The sequence below is a fragment of the Pteropus alecto genome, unplaced genomic scaffold, assembly GCF_000325575.1.
Source record: "Pteropus alecto unplaced genomic scaffold, ASM32557v1 scaffold213, whole genome shotgun sequence".
In the NCBI taxonomy this organism is placed as follows: Eukaryota; Metazoa; Chordata; class Mammalia; order Chiroptera; family Pteropodidae; genus Pteropus; species Pteropus alecto.
Window position 1 is genome coordinate 4337410 of NW_006434829.1, and position 5647 is coordinate 4343056.

General features: G+C 56.1%; 1 pseudogene; it reads right to left on the reverse strand.

Annotated features, from left to right (window-relative positions):
• Positions 1-3501: 3501 nt before the first annotated feature.
• Positions 3502-3620, reverse strand: LOC112478380 (annotated as a pseudogene).
• Positions 3621-5647: the final 2027 nt, after the last annotated feature.

Below are 5647 nucleotides of genomic sequence, written 5' to 3' on the forward strand. Positions count from 1 at the left end.
CCTCTGACCTCTGACCTCTTCCTGGGCCAACTGCCCATCACCTGGTTAGGTTTTTCCATCAGACCCCGTCTGGGGTCATTGTGGAGAGACTTCGGGTGGTCGCGGGCCACCCTCTGGGTGTCTGGGGGACCCCTCTGTGCTCTGCTTGTCCCCGGGGTCTCTAGCACAGACATTCACGCCCGCCATCTGTCTCCGGGGGCTCGTGCTGGCTAATAGTGACCTGTCTCCTCTAAATCCCCGAGGAAAGCCGAGACCCAGCAAATGCCACCTGTTCTTTTCCACCAGGGACCAGGCACCTCACGCCTCCTCCAGCCCATGGAGCCGAGAAAGCAGAACAAGCTCCATCGAAGAGAGACTTAGGACCGGACCCAAGACCTCTGAGGTCATTCTCTGGTCTAGCCGGGCTGTGCGGAAGCCCAGGGTCCCAGGGGTGAGGGGGGACAGTGGCTTTTTACCGACTGGCAGAGGAGTATTTCAGTATTTCAACTACAGGTCAGTCACAGGCATATGCCAGCTCAGCGTCAGCCCCGTACCCATTTCCCTGCCCAATAAACCGACACCTAAGACGGTGGCCAGCTGGTTCCCCTGCTTCCCCTCAGGGCTTGGACCTGCCCTGAGCATCTCATCTATCCGGGACTCTCTAGCTCCCTGCCCCCCGCCCTCCCCGAAGACGCCATTAGGAGCCTTGGAACTGTGGGCCCCACGCCAGACGGTGCTCAGGCCCAGGCTGGGGTTCCACGTGGACCATGAGAGGCACCGGGTCCTCAGCCGCCATTTTCATTTCGTCCTCACAGCAGCTGGTGTTCTCCGCACTTTGGAAATGAGGCATCCAGAGCTCAGAGAGGTTCGTTGATTTGTCCTGTGTCACACAGCCGAGACCCCACAGGCCGAACCCTCAAAAGTAGGGAACGAGAAGGTTGTGGGGCATCGTGTTATCTGGACTCTTGCTATGCTTGCACTATTCCATAACGTAAAATATAAAATAATAATAATTGCAAACGCTGTGAAAACCCAACAGAATGCGTGAGTTAGCTGCACTCAGCCAGGAGGAAAACCAAGGCTCCCCGTTTACCTTCCCTTCTCTGGGCCTCTGTTCTCACCTGTCAAAGAGGACAGGAGGCGAGATCCGACCTGCTTGGGGAGGTGGGGGCCCTTGGGAGGAGGGGGTCTTAGTTGCTGGGGCCACCATAACAAATGGCCACACACCGAGTGGCTTAAAACTCTTCTCGGTTCTAGAGGCCAGAACTCCGACCGGAGACGTGCAGGCCCACGCTCCCTCCCAAGGCTCTGCGGAGGAGCCTGCCTTGCTGTCTGGCTTCTGGAGGCTTCTAGAGGCTTCTGGAGGCTTCTGGAGGCTTCTGGAGTCCCTCGGCTGGCTGATGGTGGCCTCGCTCCAGTCCCGGCCTCCGTGGTCCGCGGCCTTGTCCTCTGCATGTCTGTCTGGATCTCCCTCTGCCTCTCCTCCGAGGACGTGCGTCATTCGCTTTGGGGCCCACGTGGATAATCCAGGATGAGCCGATCTCGTCCCGAGATCCTGAATCCCATTAGAAAAGACACTTTCTCCAAATCAGGTCACATTCGCAGGTTGTCACAGATCTTTTTTCAGGGGTCATTTGCAGCTTCCGACCACATGGCTTTGCATCCCTCGGTCCCACCATCTCCGGGGCCACTGGCTTGGCTGAGGGCCACCTCCAGACTTCCCGCTTGGTTTTGGGGTGGGGGATTAAACGCTTAGAGGGCCAGAGGGCCCGGCTCGAGTCAGGCTGGTCGGAAAGGGCCTTGCGGGACTGAGAGTCAAGACTGGCTGGGTGGGCCGGCCGCCAGGCTCATGTGCTGTCTTGTTAATCAGATGCCTCCTCTGGCCGCTGAAAACCCTCGCCCAGCATCTCAGCGCAGCAAATCCAAACACCTCCCACGGCCGCGGGGCCCCGGCCTCCGTCTCGGCCTCGGTCTTCATTCTGAGCTGCTCCGCTTCAGCCACCCCGGCCTTCTTCCCCTGGTCCTCGAGCCAGCCAGGCCCCTTCTTGCCTCTGAACATCTGTGCCGGCTGTTCCTTCTGCCTGACGAGCCTTTCCGTCCGCCTGGTCCCGGCCACTTCCTGCCCATTTCCCTCTCAGCTCACACGTCCCCTCCTCCTTGACAAGTCCCGAATGTTGGGTTCCGCCCAGTCACCCTTATCTGTCATCGTCACAGCACTCGTCACCCCCTGATGTGTCCTCTGCCTTGTTTGCTCCGTTCCAAGCCCAGGCCCACATCCTTCGCATGAACTGTGTCACTGAATCCTCATAAAACTCCTGAAAGGTGCATACGATGTCATGCCCACTTTACAGATGAGGAAATGAGGCACAGAGAGGTTGCGTGACTTGCCCAAGACCACTCAGCCAGCAAGGGATAGAACCAGGATCCGCACCCAGGAAGCGTGTGTGTGTGTGTGACCCCCACCACGGACACTTGTGGGAGGGAAGGTCGAAGGGCGTGGGTGGGGGAGGGCGTATTGACGTTGCAGCAAAGGCTGCAGATCACATATTAGACCTGCGTTCTCAAACGGAAGTGCCTCCAGAACCAGGCAGGTATGAGCGTGGCCAGCCGGGGGCTAGAAAAATCAGACAGCGCTCTGGGTCTCTCTTTGGCTTTTTCACTTTCAACGTGGTGCAGAGAGATCTTTCCGTTCCCAAAACAGAGTATGGTGCAAGCTTGAGGATCACTGGCAAGCGAGGCTCGGTGTCAGCAATCTGTGACAGTCGGGGGTGGTGACAGTGGGGGCCGTGGCAAACGGGAGAGCTCGGTTTGGAGCGGGTGGCTGGGACTTGTCTCCAGCCCCTTGGGGCCATGCAGAAATGGGGGTTTAGCAGCTCTTCAGACATTTTTAGAGAAGTTGGAAATTCTAGTTTCAATGTGAGATCAACCGCTTTTTATAGACTAGCTCGAATTATTTCTGCAAAACCGAGGGTCAGTAAAAAGCGTCTCTAAGCAGCGTTCAGCCCGTGTGCCACCAGTTAGCAACCTGTGTGTTGGACATTCGTGTTGGGGGGGTCCCCCAGCTCAACCCCACTCCAGCCCAGGCGCCTCTGCCCTGCCCCCATCTGCTCACCTGTGCTCTTCGCCCCTCCCCTCCCAGGCTGGGAACGCCAGGCGCTTCTCCCAGTCCCCCAATTTGCAAACCCGAACCCAAAGTGGTTCCAGAGACCAGGCTAGCCCCTCTTTAGAAGGCAGATATGATTTTTTTTAATAGATTTTTTTATTTTGGAGTAATTTTAGATTCACAGAAATGTTGCAGTGATGATACAGTCCCTCGCCTGGCCCGACCTTGTGTTAGCATCTCGCTTGACCTTGGTGCATTTGTCACAACTAAGAAGCCAACGCTCTCAATCACTGGCGATGGGACGCCAAGCTTTTGTTGTAGCTCATTCGTTTTTCTACTGTTTTTTTCCTGTTTGGGAGCCAACTCAGGGACTCAGGGAACCATGCTGCATTTAAGGATATGAGTTGTTTTTTTTTTTATGCCTACAGCACCTGGTCTTCCTAGGTGGTCTCCCATCCAAGTACTCACCAGGCCCGACCCTGCTTAGCTTCCGAGATCAGCCGAGATCGGGCACGTTCAGAGTGGCTTGGCCGTAGACTCTTTTTTTTAATTATTTACTTTGTTATTAATTTATTTAAGGTAATCTGTGGTAGCCCTTGTTTTTATCATGATAAAATACACAAAGCATAAAATTTACCATTAGTGACATTTAGTTCATTCACAGTGTGGTACAACGATCACCATTATCCAGTTCCAGGACATTTTCATCATCCCCCCCAAAAATCCTGTACCCGTTAACAGCCACCCTCCAGTCCCTGCTCTCCCGGCCCCTGGCCACTACCCGTCTGCTTCCTGTCCCCATCATTCGCCTGTTCTGGACACGTCACACCAGTGGAATCATACACCGTGTCTCCTTTCACATCTGGCTTTTTTTGCCCAGAGTCACGTTTTCAGGGTTCGTCCAATTCGTCCATGTTGTAGCGCGTGTCGGAGCTTCGTTCCTTTTCAGGGCTGAGTAATATTCCACTGTGGGGACGGACCCCGTTCTGTTTGTCCGTCATCCGTTGATGGACGCTCGGATCACCTCCGCCTTTCGGTTATGATGACCGGCGCCGCCATGAACATGCGTGCTTTGTCCGGATGTCCGTTTCCATTCTTCTGGATGTACCCCGAGAGGACAAATCGCCGGGTCAGATAGAAACTCCGTTGAACATTTTGAGGACCGAGCTGCTCTCCACAGCCACTGCACCATTTGCATTCCCACCGGCAAAGTATTAGGGTCTCAGTTTCTCCATATCCTCACCAGCACTTGTTATTTTCTGTTTTTATTGATTTTTTTTCATTCTAGCCCTCCTTGTGGCTGTGAAGTGGAGAGCCACGGTTTTCGAAGCCGATGTTTCCTCTGTCACCGTTGATTTAGCAAACACGTCCGCCTTCCTGTGTCCCAGGCACCACACGAGGCAATGGTTACAGCTGGGCCCTCGGAGAGGGCGGGGCCTGCCGGGGAGACGGGGTACACAGCAAGGATGAGACGGAATGGAAATGAGCACAGGGGCTGTGGGGACCTAGAGCAGACTTCATCCTGGTGTGAGGGTCCAGGAGCAGGCAGAGGACAGCAGAACCAGCTTTGCAGGTGTGCAGCTCACACAGTCGCACGGGGCCCCACACCTAAGAGGTCCCCGCACTTGGATAGTGCTCTGTGGCCACTGTCTTGAAATTCTGAATAAAATCTAAACAAAGGGCCCGGCATTTCATTTAGCACTGGGCCCTGGGTAGTGAGGGGTCCTAACTGGAGGCGGGGGCCCGGGGACACCTGTCCCCACAGCTATGTCATTGGCATCTGGGGGAGGGGCTCAGAGAACTCTGTAACCAGCGCTCTGCTCCCCACCCCCAGGTCATCCCCTCCCCGCCTGCCGCCCCCTCCCTCGTCCAAGCTGGTCCCCGGAGCTGAATCAGTGCATTAGGCGGTGGCAGATGGGTTTTTCCAAGTGGCTGGGCTCAGCACACTCTGCCCCAGAGAGTGTGTGTTAACCTGATTTGGGGGTCACGGAGCTGACAGCTCAAGGGACAGAAACCCAGGACGTCGAGATGTTGGCCCTCGGCTGCAGAGCTGAAGGTCGGCTCTTGGAGGCTGAGCATCTCACCTGAGAGGCACCAGTGCCGGTCCCAACAGGGCGTGTTCCCATATGCACTGCACGGTGACCCCGCCATGGCTCTGATCCCACCTTCCCCTCAAGCCCCGACATCTGCTTTTCTGCCCAAGTCCAGCTGAGACCTTCCCTACCCCAGGAAGCAGCCACAGCCAATGGGCCGGACAGCCCAGCGGTCTTCCTCCTCCTCCGCAGGGCTCCCTGTCCAGTGGTGTGGGCTGTGAGGCCGAACCCGCATTCACACCGCCGTAGAGCTCAAAACACCACACCGGGGTCGGGGGGCGGGGGGGGACATAAGCAAGTAAACGGGACTGGCTGTAAGACATTGATTGGGGAGCAGTGGGCACCGTGGTGAAATGGAGACCCCATTTCTCCTTGAAGGGGACACCTGCTACCCAGCTCAGCCGACCGCCACGAGGAAGACATGTGTGCTAAGTGGGGCCCAGTTTTTCAATTTTGCAAAGGAAGTTGGCAA